Raw genomic sequence first — 13,334 nt, forward strand, 5'->3', positions numbered from 1 at the left:
CCTATGAAGAAGCCATTAGATTTTCCTGTGTTCATTCTCCCTCCAGTTGGGTCGCAGTTCTCCTGTTATTTGAAGGCCTTTTTCTACCCTCTTCTCATTCGAACAGAAAAGCGGCACCTCATCAGCACACGTTAGTAACTTCACCTCTGCGAAGCAAAGGGTATAACCTCGGATATTATCATTCGTAATAATGCGAAGCAGGGAGGTTCAAGTTCGAAGACAAGAATTAGTAGTGATAGAGGTTGGTTTTGGTTTTGGGTTTTTTTGGCGCAGCAGCATCGGGGCCATAGTGCGCCAGAAACATTGTGTAAAGGAGGCCTACATTCTTTTCGGACTGACTAAAGCCTCAAGGCGGACCTTGCCAGGAACTAGACTTGTAATTTCCGCAGAATAATAGTTTCTTCCGAAAAATTGAAAAGTTGTGAGACTGGGACAAGAGGCTCGTCACCCAGTAAAAGAGCCAAGTGAAATGGTACATGTTCCCGATAGAATATAGAAAAACAGGTTCGACGGTTCTCTTCAAAGTGTGGACAAACTATCAAAATGTGAAGTGTACTTAATGGTTCAGAACAAAAGTCACAGGTCGGTTCACTCTCCCTACGCAAGAGGTAGCTATGTGTAAGGTGAGTATATCCTATTCTCAATCGGCATAAAACTATCTCATAAAAACGCTCTCGGTGTCTGGCACTGCGCCACTCGCTCAGGATGAGCTTAATCATATAGAGTTTGTTTTGCAGCTGGGAATCCCATTCCCTATGCTTTGCATATTTTATTTTCCTTTTTAGTGGTACTCGGTAGTCAGTAGCAGGGATGCTGTTATGGTCAACTGTCCTATCTACACACGCAGAAGCTGCACGGACAGCTAGCTCGTTGCCTTCAATGCCAATATGGCCAGGTACCCAGCAGAATTCTATCTGTATTTTCTTTGCCAGTGCTTGTGTTAGTGTATTACAAAGTTGCGCAAGCAGAGGGTGCTTCCAAGATGTTGGAGAGTTGAGTGCTTTCAGTGAGCTCAGAGAGTCGGAGAAAATGACAGACTTTCTATATCGATGTCTGACAATCTGGTCAACTGCAGTTATCAGACCATAAAGCTCGGCAGTAAAAATTGAGGCATTTTCGTTTAACCTTTTTACAGATCTGTAGCCCTCGCCGATAGCAGCACAGCCAACGTAGTCTGTGGTTATTGATCCATCAGTAAAGAAGTGCTTGCAGTTATTGTACGAGGTACACAGCTCTAGGAATCCTTGTCTGAGGACACTACGGCCAACTGTATCTTTTTTGTGCTTGGTCAAAGAAAGATTACAACAGGTTTTGGCAACTTTCCAGGGTGCATTTCTTTGTTGAATTCCAAGGACAGGAGAGGGAGCATCAAAATTGTATTATTCTGTAGCAATTCTTACACGTAGTGCAAAGGGAGGGGTTACAGATGGTTTGTGCGGTAATAAGCGCTCATAGTTTATGTTTTTAATTATTTCATAAGCAGGATTTTGCGGAAAAGAACGGAGTCTTAGAAAGTACTGAACAGCGAGAAAAAGTCTACGTCTCTCGAGCGAGCACTCATGCGATTCAGCGTACAGGCTAAGTACCGGCGACGTACGGAATGCCCCCGTTTCTAAACGGATCCCCTGGTGGTGAATAGGATCAAGCACCTTGAGGGCGGATGGTTTCGTAGATCCGTAAACAAGGCTTCCATAATCCAGGGTAGAGCGCACTACAGCCCCGTAAATTTGTAAAAGACATACCCTGTCGGCGCCCCAGGTGCGATGTGAGAGAACTTTTAAATGTTTAGTTTCTGCTGGCATTTCAGTTTCAGTGCCTTGATATGGGGGCCGAAAGTAAGCTTGCTGTCAAACGTCACACCGAGGAACCTGTGTTCCGGTCAGACGGGAAGGGGTGTGCCATTTATGTGAAGCGATGGTTCGGGAAACATTCCCCTTCTCCGGGAGAAGCAAACAGCCTCGGTCTTCTCAGCAGAAAACTTGAAACCATTCTCATCAGCCCATTTACTCATTTTATTAATGGTTACTTGGATTTGGCGCTCACAGATAGCTAAATTACATGACGAAAAGCAGACCTGGACGTCATCAACATAAAGCGAGTAGGAGACCGAAGGTGGTACTGCTCGGGACAGAGAGTCGATTTTAATAAGAAAGAGGCTAACGCTCAGAACACGTCCTTGTGGGACTCCATTCTCCTGGATGAAACATGACGAAAGAGTTGTTCCCAATCGCACCTGAAAGGTGCGATCCTGCAAAAAATCTGCGATGCAATTAAACATATTCCCGCCAATATTCATCTTGATAAGGTCTTGAAGGATACCGTACCGCCAAGTGGTATCGTAAGCCTTTTCAAGGTAAAAAAATACTGAAAGGCAAAACTGCTTGTTTATAAAGGCCTCTCGGATGGCCGTTTTGAATCGTACGAGGTGGTCGGCAGTGGACCTGGCGGCACGAAAGCCACACTGTAAAATGCTTAAAAGCGAGTTCCGTTCAAGAATGAAGATAAGCCTATTGTTAACCAGCCGCTCGAATGTCTTTCCCAGGCAGCTAGTCAGGGATATAGGCCTATAGCTGGAGACTTTACTTCTGTCTTTTCCCGGTTTGAAGATAGAGATGACAATAGCCTTTTTCCACACGCTCGGCAGCTTCCCCTCTGCCCACACTCTATTGAAAAACTGGAGGAGAATGACGAGGAATGCTTCAGGCAGATGGGAAATCATAGTGTAATGAATGTCATCAACCCCGGGAGATGTTGCTTTTGCTGTGGCAATGACTCGACGCAGCTCAGTAAGAGTAAAAGGCCGGTCATATTCTTCGGCACAGCTATCAGATCGGCGCATTGGGACCCTCTCAGCTTTGGTTTTAAAGCGTAAAACCTTTTCCGTATAATTCTTAGAGCTGGAGACCTGCGCAAAATGTCTACCCAGTGCATCAGCCTGTTCCTGCAAAGATGAAAACGCCTCTCCATCGTCGGCTGATAGCAGAGGGATTGAAAAGTGGGCGTAATCACAATCCATTCGCCTTACCCTGTCCCATACAATTTTGGCTGGAGCAAAACTATTAATGGAGGGAGTATACGATTGAAAGGAACGGCGTTTCGCTTGTCTCCTGACACGTCGGGCTTCTGCTCGCAGGCGCTTGAATGTGAGAAGGTTGGTGGGGGTGGGATACCGCCGAAACTTTGCCCAAGCGCAATTCTGGCGATTTCTAGACTTTCGGCACTCCCTATCCCACCAAGGCTTTGGGCGCTTGGGTAGCTTACCCGAGGTTTGTGGAATAGCAGCAAGAGCGGCATCAACAATGGCAGTTGTGATGATTTCATTTTCTTCTTCAATAGAGTGTGCTACAGGCAGGACAGAAGACGTTACACATTCCTGGAAAAGTTCCCAGTTTGCTATAGAAAGTTTCCATCGAGGAGGGAAACAGGGGAGAATAGGTGGGGGCTCTGTGGGGATGAGACGGATAAGGAAGTGGTCACTGCCACGTGGATTGTTTAGGACAGTCCAGGTAAAATTTGTAAACATGGATGAAGAAACAATAGATAGGTCAATACAGGAAAAGGAGTGGTGAGTCGAGCGGAAATATGTGGCCTCACCAGTATTTAGGAGACTGGCAGCTCTGCGGGAGAGAAACCTTTCTATAACAGATCCTCGGCTGTCGACCCGTTGACTTCCCCAGAGCGGATTGTGGGCATTAAAATCTTCTAGGAGAACATAGGGTTCTGGAAGCTGGTCTGCATGGCGTTCAAGATCGGTCAGCCTCAGGGAAGATGAAGGGGGTACGTAGAGGGAGCATATGCTAATAAGGCGATCTAACATCAACCGTACAGCGACAGCCTCCAGAGAAGTGTTCAAAAAAATTTCAACAGCTGGTACCGTTCCGCCCACAACAATGGCAACTCCTCCGGAACTGCCAGATGTTGTTATGCGATCTTTGCGAAAGACTTGAAATGATCGCAGGAAATTACTATTCGACGGTCCCAAATATGTCTCCTGGAGACATACTGCAGAGGGTGTGTACTCCTGAAGCAAAAAGTGAACATCATCCAGGTTGTGAAAAAGTCCTCTGCAATTCCACTATAAAAGCTTCCTGCCATAAAAATGTGCTAAGCTAAAAGGGGCATTAGGAATGTGGACCAAATTTTAAAATCCCTAAAAATGAATAATAAAATTAATGTTAGAAAGCAAGGTTATTCTGATATCGAAATATTTATCACAATGCAATACATATAAAAAAGTAGATAATGTGAAATTCGAGAGCTCCAGAATTAAAATATATGGAGTATATACATGAAGAAAAATGCATGGGGTGAAATTAAACGCCTTGGGTAGAGGGTTCATTTCGGAGGCTTAACAGGCGTTTTTGCTTTGTTCTTGGGTTTTGGGGTCTGCCAATCCGTGTCTTCGAAGTCAGACGGGTTTGTGGACGGATCAGCAGCCTCAGCTGCTACTTCCATCTCCCTAGTTTTGCAGGCAGGCTTGCCTGCAGGCTTCGGTTGATCGGGTGTTCGAGAGGGCGGTTCCCGCCATCGGCCCGATCCACAGGGAGGAGTGGAGGAGGAGCTGGGCAAATTGTCCTGCTCCATCGGTTCCACTCGATTAGAGCCAGGGGCGGTGCAAGAGTCGCGCCACTCCCTAGAAGAAAAGCCCCTCCCAAGCGAGTTGGAGCGAGGGCTTCGCTCCTTCTCCCTCAGGGAGGGTCCAGGAGGGACAGTGGGCACGGCTGCCGCCGTCCCTCTCTGTGAGAGGGCAGCTTGCGTGCTCCCTCGAGGTGTCTGAGGTGGCAGCTTCCTGCGTTCAGGAGTTAGGGCCTTGAGGGCCACTGCCAGCATCTCTGGCGAGACCTGGGTGGCCCTCGACTCCGAGCGTGATGCAGCGCCCCTGCGCACCACCTCGGCATAGCCTCCCTTTGAGAGGATCGACAACCTTTTCTTAGCCTCTGGGTATGTGATATTTTCCTTGGCTTTTAGTGAAAGAATTTTTTTTCCTGTTTCCACAGAGGACAGGTGCGGGAGTAGGCTGGATGTGGTCCACTGCAGTTACTGCAGCGGGCCACTGCGTCGCAGATGTCAGCGACGTGGTCCTGCCCGCCGCACTTCGCACAAGTCTCTTTTCCTCTGCAACTCCGTGAACTGTGGCCAAATCGTTGGCAGCAGAAACAGCGTTGCGGGTTGGGGATGTAGGGACGAATGTGGCAGTTCAGGTAGCCTGCTTTGATTGTTGCGGGAAGAGCATGTTTCTCGAAGGTCAGGATGACGTGTTTTGATGGGGTTTCTCTGCCATCTTTTCGGAACATTATGCGTTTTACAGCGACAACACCGGCGCCTTTAAGTCCTTCAAGGAGTTATTCTTCTCTTGTTTCCAGAAGGTCGTCCTCGGAAAGAACTTTACGGATGGTGTTGAGTGTGCGGTGAGGACTTACCGACACTTTCACATCTACAATGTTTGTGAGCTTACATAATGCTTCGCTATGAAGTTTTGTATCCACCTCAACAAGGAGGTCTCCAGAGTGCAGTTTCTTGGCCTTATACGAGAACCCGATAAGGTGTTCCACAACCTTCGACACAATAAAAGGAGATATCTTTGCAACCGGTTTTTGTTCATCTAAAGAATGAACAACAAAGAGCTTGGTAAAGATTTCCACAGGAGGGTCTTTTTCGATGGTTTTGTGCTCAAGGCAGCGCCTTTTCCAGGGCTGTCGTGAGCTGGGTTTACAAGGAGGGGCTGCCATAAGAGGCGGAAAGTGTTCAGAATATGTGGTGTGCCGCCCACCACGGAGCCCAACAAGGGAATAGTTAACGGACCATGACAAAAAGGGCTTTGCTGGAGCCGTTACACTATTAGCACTGCCCAGGTACTATAACCAAGTGTGGTTTTGGACAAGGGGTCTGTCGCCACCCAAGGTTAGCCCTTGCCGTCAAAGGAGTTGAAAAACGAAAGAAGAGAAGTGAGGATAGTGAAAAGTTTGAGAAGATAAGGGCGAAAGAAGGGAGGGGATACTAGAAGTGGCGACTGACTGAATCATCCTGGTCGGGCCAAGCCAGGACTCCCGTCTACGGGAAGCGGGTGCTGAAATGGTGTATTGCCTCGGCCGGGGGGCCCCGAAGGGTCCGAACCTACCCCGGACTCGGCTCAACCACCAAGATGCCCTTTTCCCCGGACACGGGAAAGCCACGCACAGCCAGACGTGGGCAGGCGAACCCGCACGGCTCGGGGTCCGTGGAGACGCCACTCTCCAAACAGCTGCTATCACAGGTGCCCCCTGCGGGGTTGTAGTGATAGTGAACAACCTTGCCTTACTAAGGATTTTAGAAGAATAGATACAGGAAGGAAGTTGTTTAAAATTAGCATTCTGCTGCTGTTTTTTAGAAGAGATGAATGCCTTCGAATAGCATGGCTCCTATGTTTGGACGAAAAAGTATGTTGAATAAGAAAGAATGGCTTTCTCATTCAAAGGCTTCGGACAAGTCAAGTTAAACTATTGCCACTTGACCTTGCTCATCGGATACAGTCTATCACAGATCTTGCTATGTGTAAGTTTGAATGTTTATCTCTTGTGTACCGCAAGCTTGGTGTTCTCCGCTTAGATGATGTATTACGAGGTGTAAGCGTTCCTTTAAAACTTATGCGAATATCTTATAGTCCACATTACAAAGTGATATAGATCGATAAGCTCCAACCTTTTTGAAGCTATTGTGTCTTCTGTTTTAAGAATTAATACAGTGTGGCCACTATAAAAAAAGTGAAAGCCGCTTACAACTCCCTGTAACGCCGAATTGGAGCCCAGCTCTTGAGGAGGAAGGAAGGGCATTGGGGGGGGGGGGGGTTAGACTAACCAGGGGGGGTCACGGGACCTTGGGGGGTCACGTGACCCCCAATGCCGATGATGTCATCACTGACGTCACTGATGACGTCATTAGTGACGTCAGTGATGACTTCACCAGTGATGATGACGATGACGATGCGAATGTCGGTGACGTCATCAGCGACGTCGCTGACGACGTCATCAGTGATGATGACGATGACGATGCGGATGTCGGTAACGTCACCGGCATCCACATCGTCATCGTCATCATCACTGATGACGTCACCGGCATCCGCATCGTCATCGTCATCATCACTGATGACGTCACCGGCATCCACATCGTCATCGTCATCATCACTGATGACGTCACCGGCATCCGCATCGTCATCGTCATCACTGATGATGACATCAGTGATGATGACGATGACGATGTGGATGCCGGTGACGTCATCAGTGTCGATGACGTCATCGGGGGGTCACGCGACATCGGCGGGGGTCACGTGACCTCGGGGGGGGGGGGGGTCACGTGACCTCGAGGAGGGGGTCACGTGACCTCAGGGGAGTCACGTGACTTCGGGGGGTCACGTGACCTCGGGGGGGGTCACGTGCCTCCCCACGAAGTCATGTGACCCCGGTGGGGGGCTCGCGCGGTGCATTATGGGATATTTCCCATGATGCACCGCGCGGTTACGCCGACGCCGACGGCGACGGCGACGGCGACGCCGACGCCGCTCAAGCCGGAAACGGGCCCCTAAGAGCTGCGCTCTAAAATGAAAGCCGTTTACAACTCCCTGTAACACCGAATTGGAGCGCAGCTCTTGAGGAGGAAGAGGGAAGGGTACTGAGGGTTACCTGTTCTCGGGGCGGGGGGGGGGGGGGGGTTATGTGACCTTGGGGGTTCACATGACCCCCCAGAAAAATTTTTCCGCTAAATTTTTTCCGCTAGGTTTAGCGGGGAAATTTTTCCGCTAGGTTTAACGGGAAAATTTTTCCGCTAGACAGCGGGGAATTTTTTCCGCTAAATCTAGCGGGGAAATTTCTCCGCTAGATTTAGCGCGGAATTTTTTCCGCTAGATTTAGCGGGGAAATTTTTCCGCTAGATTTAGCGGGTTAGTTTTTCCGCTATATTTAGCGGGGAATTTTTCCTGCTAGTAGCGGGGAATTTTCCGCTAAATCTAGCGGGGACAATTTTTCCGCTAGATTTAGTGGGGAAGTTTTTCCGCTAGATTTAGCGGGGAAATTTTTTCGCTAGATTTAGCGGGGAAATTTTTCTGCTAGATTTAGTGGGGAATATTTTCCGCTAGATTTAGCGGGGAAACTTTTCTGCTAGATTTAGCGGGGAAATTTTTCCGCTAAATTTAGTGGGGAATTTTTCCCGCTAGATTTTTCCGCTAGATTTAGCGGAGAAATTTTTCCTGCTAGATTTAGCGGGAAATTTTTCCGCTAAATCTAGCGGAAAAATTTTTCCGCTAGATTTAGCGGGAAAATATTTCCGCTAGATTTAGCGAGGAAATTTTTCTGCTAAATTTAGCGGGGAATATTTTCCGCTTGATTTAGCGGGGAATTTTTCCCGCTAGATTTTTCCGCTAGATTTAGCGGAGAAATTTTTCCGCTAGATTTAGCGGGGAAATTTTCCCGCTACATTTAGCGGGGAATTCTTCCCGCTAGATTTAGCGGGGAAATTTTTCCGCTAGATTTAGCGGGGAATTTTTTCCGCTAAATCTAGCGGGGAAAATTTTTACTAGATTTAGCGGAGAAATTTTTCCGCAATAAGGTACTGCGGTGGGCTAGTTGGTTCATACTTAGTGTTTGAACAGCGCAAAGACGACAGGAAGATAGAAGAGAAGAGGAAAGGACGAGCGCTGACTATCAACTGATGCTATTTATTCAGAAGAGGATGAAGTGCGCGAGACTCGAGAGTGCCAAAATGCACTTTTTTCATCAGACACACGCGCGGCAGCTTTTTGCACGGGAATGGCCTGTGCCAGCCGGCGTCACCTTTTCTTCAACCGAAAGCGCAACCAGAAAGCAAAAGAAGGAAAGATAGAAAAGAAGGAAAGAAAAGAAAGGAAAGAAAAGAAAAGGAAAAAGAAAAAGAAAAAAAGAAAAAAAAAAAAAGAAAAAAAAGAAAAAAAAGAAAAAAAAGGAGAAAAGGCACGTGCTATAGTTTGCTGACCCAGGCGTGGTAACCTTCGCCACCTGGAGACCATTGAGCTTGCGATTGCCGCCTTTCTTCTTTTAGGAGCCTTTGTGTAGATTCTGCGCATTGTGATGTCCAGCGGTCTTCGCCTGATGGTGACCAATGATCTTGGAAAGTGTCATCTAAACTAAGGCCTTTCCCGCACATGCCTAGGTTGCTCTTCGAGGAATTCTATTTCTTTGGCAAGCAGGGTTATTGATGGAGAGCTGATGGCTCCTTCCCCTCTTTTGTATATCGAAAAGGCCTCCACGATCTCCCGCGTCCTAAAGTCGTGATGTCTTTTTAGGATGGTACATTGACCGAATAAAGGGGAGCACAAACAGTCGCTGCAATGCCTAACCAAGTTACTGCCTGAGGTGTTTCCTATGGAGGCGGCATGTTCCCTCAGTCGATCATTGATGCATCTTCCGGTCTGCCCAATGTATGAACGACCGCAGGAGAGAGGTAAGTCATATACAGCACCTTCTGTACATTCCGTGAATTGTCTCGCGTGCTTCTTCCCGCATGGTGTTTGGGAGATGGAGAGGGATGTAGAATTCACCTTTTTGCACATCCGGCCAAGCTTGTTGGGTGCCGAAAACACAACTCTGACTCCTACCTTGGCTGCAGTTCTTTTGAGGCTGTGGGAGATTCCATGAAGATACGGGATGACTGCCGTGGGTTACTTTTCCTTGGTTACATTTTGACAAGGTTCAGCTTGGCTACGAGACTCTTGTAGAAGCCTCTCCGCCACGCTGCATATAATATGATCTGGGAAGCCCGCATTTTTCAGTCGATTCACTTGAGTGGTAAAGCTACTCGAGACCTGGTGGCGACAAGACCTGTGAAGGGCGTTTTTTATGGCTGCAACCGCAATGCCTCTCTTGACTAGCTTTGAATGTGCGGATGAAAACGGAAGGAAGGATTTTTTAGAGCGGGGCGAATACTTCCAGCAGACATGATCTCCGAATAGAAGTGTCAAATCTAAAAATCGCAGCTGTTGCTCCTCGGGTAACTCATTTGTCAGAGTGAACGGGCGAAGAGTAGACTTGAACGTATTAAAAATATCTCTCACATCTTTTGATCCAGTGTCATCGGATGGTCTGTACAAGACAAGAAAGTCATCAACGTATCGAAATATCTTGATGACTGACGAGTCCCGGAGTGAAATTTCTAATAATCTGTCATAGAAGGCTAGGAGTAGATCACTGAGCGCCGGGGCTATGCATGATCCTATACAAACACCTTCGCGTTGCCGGTAAAACTCACTCCTGAACACTACTGTTGTGGAGCGTAAGTAAAGCATGAGGAGATTCAAGAAGTCCTCAGCTGCGATACCGACTGAGTTCTGAAATTTTAGAGGTCCATATCTATCAATGCCGTCGTTGACTATTTCACAAATAGAGTCGTGAGGAAGGGAATAGTATAAGTCCTTAATGTCCACAGAGAAGGCCAAAACCTTCCCTTTGGGAAGTTGTTGAAGGTAATCTGACACCATGGACGGTGTTCTGACCAAGTAGGGATCTTCAACTTCCAAGACGAATAAGGATTTCTGGAGGTAGTGCCCCAGAAGGCGCTGCCATGTTCCTCGTTCCGAGACAATGACCCGAAAAGGGCAAGCCATCTTGTGTGTCTTGGCCGAAAAGAAGGCCTCCAGGGAAAGGCCTTTGCAATTCCTCACTGATGAAGCGAGTTTCGTTAGATTTAGCCGCTCGCACATCTTGACGGCTTCCTTCTTCGTCTTTTCAGGTTTGTAACTCTTCAATAATGTAAAGTTACTTGTGATGGCCTCCGCGGCCTTCTGATTGTAGATGTCGTCGGGAACTATGGCGAACCCGCCTTCTTTGTCCGACAATAGCAACTTTAAATTTGCCTCACGGAGCGCGGAGATTGTGTCCTCAGTGCGAATCGAACTGGTGCATTTTGATGATCTGCGGAGACAATCCACGCCATCTCGGATGACTCCTTCGACGTTTTCTGCCTCCGCGCGGGCCGCGGTGCTTCTTACCATGGAAAGCAGCTCGGGCTTGCTTAGTTCGGGTTGATTGCAGAATTTGGGGCCTAGGCAAAGGACACGTCGTGCCTTGTCCGGCACGTCGGTGTTGCCGATGACGTGGACTGCCTGACCTTCCGGTGAGCGGCATTCCCTTTTCTTGGGTAGCGTGGCCAGGATCTGAAGCCACTGGACCTCTGTGATTCGTGATGCGGTTTGTAGTTCTCTCTGAACGCGCCTTGTGGCTTGATCGAAAGGTGCCTCTCGGTGGCAGGCTTCATGAATGCAATCCTTGAAGAAGCGGATTTGCCTCCAGGCTTCTGACCTGAGGATGCGGCAGATCCGAAGACAGTGACCTCGGGAAGGTGGTAGAGGGCCAACCAAAGCGGCCACATCCGGAGGAACGTATGGGTGCTGAATAGCAAACGCTAGCAGTCGAGCTCGGCACGACGCATGAATAAGGTGACGGGTGAAAATGGAAATGGGGGAAAGAAGACTTGGACAGAAAGGGCCCGATGTAGAAGAAATAAACTGCAATAAGGTACTGCGGTGGGCTAGTTGGTTCATACTTAGTGTTTGAACAGCGCAAAGACGACAGGAAGATAGAAGAGAAGAGGAAAGGACGAGCGCTGACTATCAACTGATGCTATTTATTCAGAAGAGGATGAAGTGCGCGAGACTCGAGAGTGCCAAAATGCACTTTTTTCATCAGACACACGCGCGGCAGCTTTTTGCACGGGAATGGCCTGTGCCAGCCGGCGTCACCTTTTCTTCAACCGAAAGCGCAACCAGAAAGCAAAAGAAGGAAAGATAGAAAAGAAGGAAAGAAAAGAAAGGAAAGAAAAGAAAAGGAAAAAGAAAAAGAAAAAAAAAAAAAAAAAAAAAAAAAAGGAGAAAAGGCACGTGCTATAGTTTGCTGACCCAGGCGTGGTAACCTTCGCCACCTGGAGACCATTGAGCTTGCGATTGCCGCCTTTCTTCTTTTAGGAGCCTTTGTGTAGATTCTGCGCATTGTGATGTCCAGCGGTCTTCGCCTGATGGTGACCAATGATCTTGGAAAGTGTCATCTAAACTAAGGCCTTTCCCGCACATGCCTAGGTTGCTCTTCGAGGAATTCTATTTCTTTGGCAAGCAGGGTTATTGATGGAGAGCTGATGGCTCCTTCCCCTCTTTTGTATATCGAAAAGGCCTCCACGATCTCCCGCGTCCTAAAGTCGTGATGTCTTTTTAGGATGGTACATTGACCGAATAAAGGGGAGCACAAACAGTCGCTGCAATGCCTAACCAAGTTACTGCCTGAGGTGTTTCCTATGGAGGCGGCATGTTCCCTCAGTCGATCATTGATGCATCTTCCGGTCTGCCCAATGTATGAACGACCGCAGGAGAGAGGTAAGTCATATACAGCACCTTCTGTACATTCCGTGAATTGTCTCGCGTGCTTCTTCCCGCATGGTGTTTGGGAGATGGAGAGGGATGTAGAATTCACCTTTTTGCACATCCGGCCAAGCTTGTTGGGTGCCGAAAACACAACTCTGACTCCTACCTTGGCTGCAGTTCTTTTGAGGCTGTGGGAGATTCCATGAAGATACGGGATGACTGCCGTGGGTAACTTTTCCTTGGTTACATTTTGACAAGGTTCAGCTTGGCTACGAGACTCTTGTAGAAGCCTCTCCGCCACGCTGCATATAATATGATCTGGGAAGCCCGCATTTTTCAGTCGATTCACTTGAGTGGTAAAGCTACTCGAGACCTGGTGGCGACAAGACCTGTGAAGGGCGTTTTTTATGGCTGCAACCGCAATGCCTCTCTTGACTAGCTTTGAATGTGCGGATGAAAACGGAAGGAAGGATTTTTTTAGAGCGGGGCGAATACTTCCAGCAGACATGATCTCCGAATAGAAGTGTCAAATCTAAAAATCGCAGCTGTTGCTCCTCGGGTAACTCATTTGTCAGAGTGAACGGGCGAAGAGTAGACTTGAACGTATTAAAAATATCTCTCACATCTTTTGATCCAGTGTCATCGGATGGTCTGTACAAGACAAGAAAGTCATCAACGTATCGAAATATCTTGATGACTGACGAGTCCCGGAGTGAAATTTCTAATAATCTGTCATAGAAGGCTAGGAGTAGATCACTGAGCGCCGGGGCTATGCATGATCCTATACAAACACCTTCGCGTTGCCGGTAAAACTCACTCCTGAACACTACTGTTGTGGAGCGTAAGTAAAGCATGAGGAGATTCAAGAAGTCCTCAGCTGCGATACCGACTGAGTTCTGAAATTTTAGAGGTCCATATCTATCAATGCCGTCGTTGACTATTTCACAAATAGAGTCGTGAGGAAGGGAATAGTATAAGTCCT

This window comes from Ixodes scapularis, unplaced genomic scaffold (genome assembly GCF_016920785.2).
Source record: "Ixodes scapularis isolate PalLabHiFi unplaced genomic scaffold, ASM1692078v2 PGA_scaffold13__105_contigs__length_92229423, whole genome shotgun sequence".
Lineage (NCBI taxonomy): Eukaryota > Metazoa > Arthropoda > Arachnida > Ixodida > Ixodidae > Ixodes > Ixodes scapularis.